This window comes from Arachis hypogaea, chromosome 15, assembly GCF_003086295.3.
Source record: "Arachis hypogaea cultivar Tifrunner chromosome 15, arahy.Tifrunner.gnm2.J5K5, whole genome shotgun sequence".
Taxonomy (NCBI): Eukaryota; Viridiplantae; Streptophyta; class Magnoliopsida; order Fabales; family Fabaceae; genus Arachis; species Arachis hypogaea.
The window spans coordinates 107,665,874-107,678,422 of NC_092050.1; the positions used below are offsets into that span (position 1 = coordinate 107,665,874).

At 35.4% G+C, this 12,549-nt stretch overlaps 1 non-coding gene across 1 annotated transcript; it reads right to left on the reverse strand.

Annotated features, from left to right (window-relative positions):
* Positions 1-9,348: 9,348 nt before the first annotated feature.
* Positions 9,349-9,456, reverse strand: LOC112752365 (small nucleolar RNA R71). Its single transcript, XR_003176805.1, has one exon. It is a non-coding gene; the product is annotated as a small nucleolar RNA R71 (small nucleolar RNA).
* Positions 9,457-12,549: the final 3,093 nt, after the last annotated feature.

Sequence of the window (12,549 nt, forward strand, 5' to 3'; positions counted from 1 at the left end):
ATATAGCAGTAATTTGCTTTTGGAGTTAAGAACGAGGTCTTTTCTTGGTCGGGTGGATGCATCGGAATTTGATTGTATCCTGAATAAGCATCCATGACGGAGAGGTACTTGTATCCGGAAGATGCATCCACTAGAGCGTCTATACTTGGGAGTGGGTAGGGATCTTTTGGGCAGGCTTTATTGAGGTTGGTGTAGTCAGTGCACATCCGCCACTTCCCATTTGACTTTTTTACCAAGACAACATTGGCTAGCCATAGTGGGTATTTGACCTCCCTTATGAATCCTGCCTCCAGTAAGGCTTGTACCTGTTCTTCCACAGCTTGGGACTTTTCTGGTCCGAGCTTCCTACGCTTCTGCTGCACTGGCCGAGATCCTGGGTATACCGCTAGTTTGTGGCATATTAGATTGGGATCTATGCTCGGCATGTCTGCAGCTTTCCATGCAAAGAGGTCGGCATGATCCTTTAGGAACTGTATCAGAGGCTCCTTTAGGTCTCCCTTTAAGGTTGCCCCGACATTTGTCATCTTATCCCGGACATCACCGATTTGGACCTCTTCAGTCTCGCCTTCAGGTTGTGGACGAAGTTCCTCGCGAACTCGAACTCCCCGGAGTTCAATAGTGTTGACTTCCTCTCTTTTGGGGTTACCTTTAAGGTTCAGACTTTCATTGTAACAGCGTCGCGCACTTTTTTGGTCTCTTTTTATCTTGGCGATCCCTTCCGGAGTTGGAAACTTCATGCACAGATGTGGAGTCGAGACCACTACGGCAAGTTGGTTCAGTGTTGTCCGACCTATTAGGGCGTTGCAAGCTGAGCTCACGTTGACTATGATGTAGTCTATGTTGAGTGTCCTTGTCCGGGTTCCTTTTCTAACGGTTGTATGTAGTGAGATATATCCCAGTGGTTGGATTGGAGTATCTCCCAATCCGAACAAGCTATTCGGATATGTTCTGAACTCTTTATCTTGCAAACCGAATTTATCGAAGACGGATTTGAACAAGAACAAACGGAATATTATTTAATATTTAATATTTTAATATTATTTATTTTTATATGCTTTAATATATTTATAAAAAAAATTTTGTTATCTTTATATGCTACATATTTATTCTCACGTCTTAAGATTTTTGGATTCTTGAGTGATTATAACATTTTTCTTAAGAGAGAAATAAGAGTTATAATATAATCATTAAACTCATAAAATTGAATTATTAGATATTATGTCAATTGAGGACAAATTATATTATTCTCTCTTTAATACTTTTAAATTATAACATCTTTGCTTCCTGGAAATTTGAAATAATTCTCAATTATCAAACTAAATTCTTGAAACTTTAAATTCTAGCAAAGCTAGCAATAGGAAAAAAAAAACAGTAAAACACTCAAACTAGCAAGTATAAACAAAATATATGAAATCTTAAAAGCACATTTTTCAATACATGTATTGTTAAGATTTTAAAGTAAAAAATTTAAAAATTTTTGTAAGATAATCTTATTATGTACTTTTAAGCACAAGTTAACTAAATTCATATAAATTAAACCTAAATGTTTAATTACTGACTAGGGTTGTAATGAAACAATCTTTGCTTTCTATGTGTAAGACAAATTAAAGCCAAAAGCCACACTCATTCTGGTCGAAAACTTTTCCTCCCTTTTTCTTCAATTATTGTTGACTGTTGTCGGCGAAACCCTTCGAGTTCATTGAACTGAAAAATACTACTGAGGACCACCATAGTACATGTCACACTTTGTTTTATTTTTGTGTCATTGATAAAAAGTGTTCAAACAGCTTACAAAAGTTAGATGGCACGTTTATTGTCCCAACTCTTTTGAAGACACATTCTGTACGTATAAGCTTTTAGTTTGTATGGTTTGTACCAAAACCAAGCAGACCAATATACATGAACATGCCTATAGCAGTGTATGCAGCAGCCAAATTAAAGTAATTGTCGGTTCTTAAATGCTACAAAACCATGGACAAGTTAGAAGGGAAAGTGTTGATCAAGAAAGGGGGACTCTACTTTGAATGCCAGCAAAAAACATGTGCAACTTCAAGTTATCTCTCTTCTCTAATAATTAAGTATTATTTTGTATTAATTAGGAGAAGAGCTCGAATTTAGGAGAACATACAACTTCCACTAGGGAAGAAGAAAATTTAATTTCGAAGAAACATGATATACATATGCAATAATTAGTATGTTTAATGTTTAGACAGATAAGGGCAATTGTACATTTTCATCAATAAGACAATGAGATGAAATGTTTGAACAAGGTAAAATGTTTTATACTATTTTACATACAAAAATATCTTACTATATGTTATAATCTCATCATAAAAATATCTGATTCGACTACTCATTATATTAAAAGATAACAAATACAAACGTTTAATTAAATAATCGTATAAAATTCTTTTATATTATCTATGTATAACAATGAAATTCTTTCATTTATTACATGTAATCGGAATTTTATACAAAAAATTTGAAACGTGCTAGAAATCCTCTTTGATGCTTAATAAGAAACATTTGCCACAAGTAATTTAAACTATAGCTCAAAAATCAATATTTAATTGTGAATGAATTAAATAAAAAATAACATTTTAAAAATTTTATATAAAAATAATACCAGCATCCTGAACTTAATGTAAAATAAATAAATAAACCCTAAAAATAATAAAAATTCAAATTGATCTCTAAAAAATTTTAAATCGGACACTTTGATTATTAACAAATTTTTATTACTTTAAAAATTTTTAAGATGAATTAGTCTCTTTGTAATTAGACTATTTGTCTTATAATGATATTTATTAAAAATTTAATTACTTTATAATAAAATTTATTAAATAATTATTTGTTCAACACATATATTAAATATTTTATTATAAATAATAGAGAAATTAAATTGTTTTACAAAAATAATGTTTAAAAATTTTTAAAATAATAAAAATTTATTAAAAATTAAAATATCTTTTATGAAATTTGTTGGAAACGAATTTGGGTATATACTCCAATTTTTTGTTCAGAATTTAATAGGGTGTGTAATCTCTCTTATATTTATACACGCATATTATATGATGTTTATATAAGCCTAATTTAGTATGACGTAAGTCATCACAGGGGGGCTCTCTAGTATAGCAGTATAAGTAAGAAGGAAATATCGATGAAGGTGCAAGGGGGCATAGCATAGTAATAGTTAGTGGGATAAGGACGCTTCATTTTATAGCAACACAATATTGGAGCTGCATGCTTCACGTGCGTGTGCGTCTACTTTTGTTTGCATCATTCGCCATTTACGTGGACCATTGACTCATCCTCCATTCCTCTTCCACCACCACGTGACAACAATTTTCAGATCACTTTCCTTCCCCCTTCCCTCCCCTCGTGTTCTCTCTCTCTCTCTCTCTCTAAATGTAATAACGTTACAATTTATTTACTTACTTTGAACATAATCTTCAAACTTGAGTCATTATTCTCTCTTTTTATAAAGATACCATTTTAGATTAAAATTTCAATAGGTATATATTAAAAATATTGAAATTATTATAGCGAAAAATTGTATATAACCAAAAAATAGAAAAAATGTTACGAGAAATCCGGATCACTACACCAAATGTTAAGGGTGATGAGTTTTATTTTGTTATTAAAGGTCAAATAATTATTCTCTCCTTCATAAATAATTTTTCCATTTTTAAGTTTTAACACATATTAAGAAATTATTAAAATTTTAAAATTATAGAAAAATGTTTTAACAGAATTTTCAATAATTGTTACTAGTTAATATAATCAATCCAATTAACGTTAATTATTTAAAGGGAACTATATATTTAATTCCACAATATATAGAATACTAAAATGGCAAATGTCCGTTTACCTTATTTTATTATTATTATTATTATTATTATTATTATTATTATTATTATTATTATTATTATTATTATTATTATTATTATTATTATTTCTTGTTGTACTAGAAGTCTCTGATATGGGTTGTGAGATGAATCGGGAACTTGCGAGTTGAGGCGGTTGTTGGATCGTCTTCTTGGAGTAGCGGAAGATGGTACCTGCAAAGACATTTCGATGCCCAAGTCATAATGGATCTGAGAGGTATAAGGTGTGTGGAATAAGTGGCGTCTCTTATATAGCTAGTGGTAATTATCTCATCTTATCTTATCTCGCTGAGATAAGGGAGGTATTTGAATTCGAATGTCGGTTAGAGATTGTGGGACCGGTCCGGGCCGTTAGAAAAATTGGGGGCGAGCCCCAGGTATCCGGGTTGGACACCGTTCCAATGTGCGCTCGAGGGTCGGGTTCGTAACAGTTGCCCCCGCAGCGAGAGGACAAGCATGATCAGTCTCATCACTGGAGAAATTTTTACTTGCGGGTGGCTTGTTCAAGAGCTCATTGCTTGATTTCCTTGTTCGGGGTCGGGGATTCGGGGAGCTCTTGTCTATTTTATGGTTAGGCATAGAATGTGTTGTCTGCATGAAATCAATGACCATAGAACGTTTTGAGCGTCTCATTATGTGCTCCTTGCTCTTTCTGAAAGGGGGTTTTAATTTGTCAATTGTACTTTTCGAGGAGTCATAATGGCATTTAATGTGAGGGGACATTTTGATCTTTCCTTCCATTTTTGCCCTTTGCTTTTTTATTTTTCACAAAATGCTTGTTAACCATTTTTGCTGCTTCTTTTTATTTCCCTTACTTTTAGCTTTTTCCCCTTCTTCTTTCTCTTTGTTTTATCATTTCGCACTCTTCTTGTTGCTTTGAGTTTTCCTGGGTTGTTTGTGTGCTCCGTGTGTTCGTCTTGCACTTTGGGCTGCTCCGTAATCTCTGCTTCAATTCATTCTCCATTAGGTTTAGTGTTTCTTCTTTACGTTTTGATTGTTTTGCTTTTTTCCTTTTCCTGCATTTTCTTCATGTTGGGATTGTATTTTCGGTAGGAGTAGTGAATTATAAAAGGGGATGAGCACCACTGTTCTGGGCGTAGTTTTAGTTTGCACTAGATAGTAGTTTTGGTATTTGCGTGATTTTTTACCGTACAGTTCTAGGGAGTTGACGGTGGTGCCTCTCTCCTTTTTTAGGTATGTCCGCGCAGAAGAGTGAAGGCCTTGGAGATCCCGTGGTTCCGGTCGGTGGTGTCCCGAGTACATACTATTGGGTGACCTCTAGCGGCTTCGTGATCAGGGAAAGATGTGTGGAGGCAGTGATGTAGAGCGTCAGTACGAGCTCATGCTCACAGGGATAAATTAGAGGGTTTGCTATATTAACCCCAATTCGTCCCGAGTCGCCAACTACACGTGGATATACGAGTCGATGTTTACGCGACTTGGGGTGCGACTCCCTTTTTTTGAATTTGTACAGTCGCTGTTAAATCGCTGCTCCGTGGCGCCGTCTCAGCTACACCTTAACAGTTGGGCCACAATCCAGACCTTCGAGCTGATTTGTGGGTACCTAGAATTCTCGGGTAAAATTAAAAACTAAATCACACAATTATGGTAAATTTATTTTACAAATTATAAAATTTTTTAAATAAGTTTCAATTTACCGTTTTTAATATTTTGTTAAACTACTCATTACTCAATTTATTAATTAATTTTAGAAAAAAAAATCAAAAGATGAAAATAAATATAAACCGAATCCCGCACTGACTTCACTGGTTTAGTCGCGTGTTGTTATGTTGTACGCATGCTCATTAATTTTTAATGAATTTGAATTCTTTGCATTGTTCTTTTGTTCGGCGTAAGAAATCATGTTGAAGTAGTTCTAGCACATGTTATTCCAATTGTTATGACTATGTTGCTATATATTTACATTTGGCATATGTTCTGTCGTAGAAAAATAAACAAGAAATTTGAATTGTTCAAATTCTTTGACAGACACATTCTTTTTAGTTTTTTAAATTTCGTTTTAGTTAGAACTGAATAATAAATTGGATGAATTGAAAAAAAATGTTAAAAAATTACAAATAAAAATTGTTTAAAAACTTTTGTAATTTATAAAAATTTTTATTATAGTTGAGTAATTTAGTTTTCAAAACTCAGGTTAAATAAAGATTAGTGTTAATTATAATAATATAATTAAATTTATCTAATAATTAATGAACAAAATGTCATAGAGTATAACTAATTCTTTATTTATGAGAAGATCGATTAAAAATTATTATTATTATTATTATTATTATTATTATTATTATTATTATTATTATTATTATTATTATCGATCGTTATCTGGTTGTCGTCTTCGTTTTTGTCGTTTATTACTAGTTTACTACTACATATATAGTAATATAGAATGTATTATCCTTAAAGAAGAGGTTACCTAATTGGGTCTGTCCTCCCTGCAACAAATTTGTAACTGTGTACATAATGATTTATTCTGGTGTGATGTATCTATCTGTATCCTAAATTATGCATAATGAATTATTCTAGTGTGCACGCATGTATAATTTTTGTTCATTTATCTATATTTTTAAAATGTGATTAAGGTTATCATTCGAAAAGTATATTTTATAAACCGAATTTCATACGTGCAACTAATCTAAAAGAGAGTAGAATTGCAATCATTTATGCAATCTAAAATGTTTTGTACGCATCATTCCACATTTTCACTCATAAATTAGGTGTTTTTATTTTCACACTATTGCTAAAGTCACAATCTTTTGTCATTAGAAACTATTTTGCACTATTTTTCTAGACCTAATATTAAGAGCGCGGGACTCATGTACATTTAAAGTCTCAAGGATTCAATTTGAATATTGAAAGTTATTTCATTGAATAATATTATATATTTTATTAACTAAATCTAATTAAATTAGTTTAACATAACAAAAATGAATTATTTTAATATTATTTTAAGTCGTATTATTTAACTTAATTTAATTTAATTCATAAAAAAATTTGAATATGTAGCATTATTCATTTATTCTATTTAAAATTCTAAAAATCACATCACATCTCAAAAGCACTGAATATAGAATAGTAACAAGTATAATAACCTGTGTCATGCACGTGATAAAATTGAAATTATAATTTTAAGTTATTTTGTTAAAATTAATTTGAATTATAATAGTTTGATTAATAAAAAAGTAACATGTTATGCATTATTCATTTTTTTCTTAATCTTGTATTAAGTGTATCAACTTTAAAGAAGTTATTAATCAGTTTTAGTAATATACTTTTTTCAATAAATCAGACATATATATTCAATGCATGCATGATAAACCACTATTTTATGGTTTATATTGTGTTTAATTGTGTGGTTTTGTCATGATCCTTGCCCACTTATTCATCAATTTAGCATGCATTTAGATTTCCTTCCTAAATTCAGTACATGTTTGAAAACTGCTTCCTAGAGACTTAAATTATTTACTTTTAATTCTCCTTTATTCCATTCGATGCCGTGATCTGTGTGTCAAGTGTTTCAAGCCTTATAGGGCATGAATGAGATGGAGATTGGAGAGGAAGCTAGCAAAAATGGAAGGAACACAAGAATTTGAGGAGATAACCAGCGAGAAGTGACGCGGTCGCATGGCTCACGCGACCACGCGAAGGAGCACAAATCGCAGCGACGCGGCCGCATGGCTTGCGCGGCCGCGCGGATTGGAAAGCGCTAGTGACGCGATAGCGTGGACGACGCGAACGTGTGGAGAGGAAAAAGCGCAAGCGACGCGTCCGCATGGACGACGCGATCGCGTGACATGTGCGATCTGCATAATCTGCAAAATCCGCTGGGGGCGATTTTGGGCCTTATTCCGGCCCAGTTTTCGGCCCAGAACAGCAGACTAGAGTCAGAGAATATGCAGAAACAACGGAGACATTCATTCAGTAGTTTTTAGATCTAGTTTTTCACTCTCTTAGGTTTTTCTCTCTAGTTTGAGGATTTTAATTTTCAATTGATTTTAGCATTGGAACATTGAGAAGAGTTATTTCCTCATCAAGACATCATCATTCTAGTTTGTTCTCTTAACTTGGTTCTAATCTTCCATGTTCTTTGTTATGTTCAATTTTATCATTCAGATACTTTTATGATTATTTAATGCAAGGATTATTTCTTTTTAATTCAATTTCAATATCAATAATCATGTCTTCTTTTAATTTCCTTTCATGTGCCATGGATTCTTTATTTACAATGTGTGAGTAGTTCCCTTACTTGATGGGGAGTTGATTAAAAGGAACTCTTGAGTTGGAAGGATTGAAAGAAAATTTGTAATTGGGTTAAATGTTGGATTGCTATCTTGTCACCGACGCCAATCCCCTTGAACTAAGTGGGTTGCAACTTGTGAACAGATCTGGCATTCCCACTTGTTTGACTTTCCTTTACCTAGTAAAGGATAACCAAACAGAACAACCATTAATTATAAATTAATCTTACAATCACACCATCAATGATAGAGATTCCAAACAATCAATTCCCAGTCAAGGCTTTTATTTATATTATTTAAAATTCCTCAATTTAATTCCCAATTTACCTAGCTCAACTTCTTGGAACATCTGATTAATAAAACAGTACACTTTTCTGCAACTCGTTGGGAGACGACCTGGGACTTAAAACTCCCAGTAATTTTAATTTAAACTCTCTGTGACATATTTCTAAATTGATAGGCAAATTTTTGGTGAGTTAAGAACTATACTCGCAACGTAACCATTTTAATAAATTTTTAATTCACCAGCTTCTGCTTCCCATCAATTTTTGGCGCCGTTGCCGGGGAGTTGCAATAGAGTGCTAATTTTATTAATTAGAATTTATTTATTTGCATTTTATTTAATTTTGCTACTATGAGCTGCATGTTTCTTCCGTCAAATGACACGTTCACTTCCTGATCCGCGCTTGCTAATATTCGATCCTGAAATTGAAAGGACAATTTCACGAATAAGGCGAGAACAGCGTAGGTTAGCCCGCTCTGAGGGCGGATCTGAAAGTGAATTTGAGGAAGAAACCAGCCCCCGTTCTACTGATTCGGTTGTTTTACGTGCAGAAAACATGGCAGCTAGAAGAGTTACCATTCAGGAGGAAGGAGCTCCTGATTTTACAATGCAACCGTTTCAAGCGCATCATCCAGCGGTAGCTATGGATTTTGAAATAAAGACCGCACTGCTAAATTTGATGCCCAAGTTTCATGGCCTACCTGCTCAAGAGCCTATCAAGCATTTGAGAGATTTCCAGGAAGCCTGTTCTACTGTCAGGCATGATGGCACTGATGAAACTTCAATTCTGCTGAAAGTTTTTCCGTTCTCTCTTGAGGGAAAAGCAAGAAACTGGTACTACACTCAACCTCTAGCAAATGTATCCAACTGGGATACACTCAGAAAGGAGTTTCTGGAGAAATTCTTTCCATCTGAAGTTACTGATAAACTAAGGAAGGATATCTCTACAATTGTTCAGGATGACAATGAGACTCTCTTTGAATACTGGGAGCGCTTCAATAATCTTCTGGAAGCATGCCCCCACCACATGATTGACAAGATCGTGCTACTCAGCTATGTCACACAAGGAATGAGGCCCCAGGATAAGACCACATTGGAAAGTACCAGCAATGGGTCTATGAAGAAGTACAAGACCACTGATGAAGCTTGGAAATTGATCAGTGATTTAGCTGAATCTACTCGGAACCACAGACAGAAGCAAGGCCGTTTAAGGGCCGTTGCAGAAGTATCTTCTGGCATAGAGACTGCTGCTCTAAATCGAAGCATCTGTGAGATGACCAACCTGCTGAAGCAAATGCAGTTGAATCAACAAGCTCAGCAAACTCAACCGCAGCAAAACCAATAACTAGTCCCACAAAGAATTTACAGAATTTGTGCTGATTACAGTCATTACACTGATGAATGCCCGCAGCTCCGACAAGAAGACAACATGGTGGCATCTACTCACAACTTCTATGACTGCCCCAACCAAGGGTACAATCAAAGTGGAAATAATAACCATGGATGGCAGGACAATTCAAACCAGAATTGGAGGGACAACAATAATAGAGGAGGCAGAGATAATCAGGGAAATCAGAGGTGGAATAATAACAACAACAGGCAGCAAAATCAACCTTACCGAGCACCTCACCTGAGGCAAAACCAAGGACCACCGAACAATCAGCAGCAAACCTCTCAATTTACTCATTCTTCTGTATCTTCTAATGAAGATTTATTACAAGCTTTTGAGAAAAGACAACTGGCCATGGAAAATACCATCGTGAACAATATTAACGCCAGTCTGAATGGTTTCACCTCTACTCTGCAAGCTTTTATGTCACAGCTTAGTTCAGCACAAAATTCCAGTAACCAACCTTCAAGCACCACTGGAATCCCCTCTCAACCATTACTCAATCCAAAGGGAGGCATTAATGCCATCACCCTGAGATCCAGAACCACACTGCAGGAGAGGAATCAAGAGGAACCAAGCTCACCAGAATACGCCTCAGCTGAAGAGGTGGTGGAAATCGAAGATGTTGAAGAGGAAGAGGATATACAGGACATAGCTGAAGAAGAGATAGCTCCACCACAGGAAGAAGCACAAAAAGGCGCAGGCACCACAGAAAACACTACTCCCATTCCATTTCCACAACTTGCAAGGAAGCCCAGGAAGCAGCTGGAACCTGATCCTAAAATGGTAGAAATATTCAAAAAGGTTGAGGTAACTGTTTCCCTTTTTGATGTTATTCAGCAGGTACCTAAATATGCAAAATTTCTAAAAGACTTATGTATTCATAAAGACAAAATTAACGAATTAGAAACTATTCCTTTAGGTAGTTCTATATCTGCTTTAATGGGAGGATTACCTGAAAAATGTAGTGATCCAGGTCCTTGCATAGTTAGTTGTACTATTGGTGGTGTAGTAATTTATGACTGCATGTGTGATTTAGGAGCATGTGTCAGTATAATGTCTTTGTCTATATATGATGTTTTAAGGCTCCCTCCCTTAAAAAGGTCGGCAGCTCGTTTTGTGTTAGCAGGTAAAAGCATTATTACAGTGGCTGGAGTTGCTGAAGATGTTTTGGTGAACATTAAAGGGCTCACATTTCTCACTGATTTTTATATCTTGGAGATGCCCCATAATGATTCAGATAAGCCATCATCAATCCTACTTGGAAGACCATTCCTGAAGACATCAAAATTCAAATTGGATGCTTTTTTAGGAACATACTCTTTTGAAATAGATGGCCGCATAGTGATCTTCAATCTGAATGGAGTCATTGACAACCCCCCAGAATATCGTTCTATCTTTCAGTGTGATGCCATAGACGAAAGTGTGGCTGAAGTTCAAAAAGAAGAGTTTGAAGAGAGGCACACTGGACAAGGTCCAAGTGTGGGGACCTTCTTAACTGACAATGAGGACACTTCGCCATTTTCGCAAGTCCCAGATAATCCAGAGCCTACCCATGATCGAAAGTTAGAATTAAAACCTCTCCCTCCACATCTCAAATATGCTTATCTTGAGGATGAGCAGAAGCTTCCGGTTATTATTACTAGGGAACTGACTTCTCAACAAGAAGAGCAGTTACTTGATGTACTGAGGAAGCACAAGAAGGCAATTGGGTGGAGTTTGGCAGACATAGTGGGAATAAACCCTCAAGTATGCGAGCACAGAATATTTTTAGAAGAAGGAGCAAGACCTGTCCGTCAACCACAAAGAAGATTGAATCCTACCATCTTGGAAGTTGTCAAAAAGGAAGTGACCAGATTATTGGAAGCCGGTATCATATATCCCATTTCAGACAGTGAATGGGTAAGCCCAGTACAAGTGGTGCCCAAGAAATCTGGAGTCACTACCGTGAAGAATGAGCATGGAGAGCTCATAGCAACTAGAGTTCAGAATGCTTGGAGAGTCTGCATTGATTACAGACGTCTCAACCAAGCTACCCGTAAGGATCACTACCCACTTCTATTCATTGATCAAATGCTGGATCGCCTGTCAAGTAAATCACATTATTGTCTTTTAGATGGTTACACAGGTTATTTCCAAATTCATATAGCTCCTGAGGATCAGGAAAAGACTACTTTTACATGTCCTTTTGGGACTTATGCTTATAAGAGAATGCCCTTTGGCTTGTGCAATGCACCAGCTACTTTCCAAAGGTGCATGATGAGCCTTTTCTCTGATCTTATTGAGGACTGTATGGAAGTTTTTATGGACGATTTTAGCGTTTATGGTGATTCTTTTAACCTTTGCTTAGATGGATTATCTAGAGTATTAGATAGATGTGTTGATACAAACCTTGTATTGAATTTCAAAAAATGCCACTTTATGGTAAAGCAAGGGATTGTATTAGGACATGTGGTATCTAATAATGGCATTTCTGTAGACCCAGCAAAGGTGAATGTTATTTCTAGTTTACCTTACCCCTCTTCTGTGAGGGAAGTCCATTCGTTCCTTGGCCATGCAGGTTTCTACAGGAGATTTATTAAGGACTTTAGTAAGGTGGCACTTCCCTTATCCAGATTACTGCAGAAGGACATTGAGTTCGAGTTCAGTGAAGATTGCAAACAAGCATTTGATAAGTTGAAGACTGCTCAAACTCAAGCCCCAATTGTAAGAGGACCCGACTGGAGCCAGCCGTTT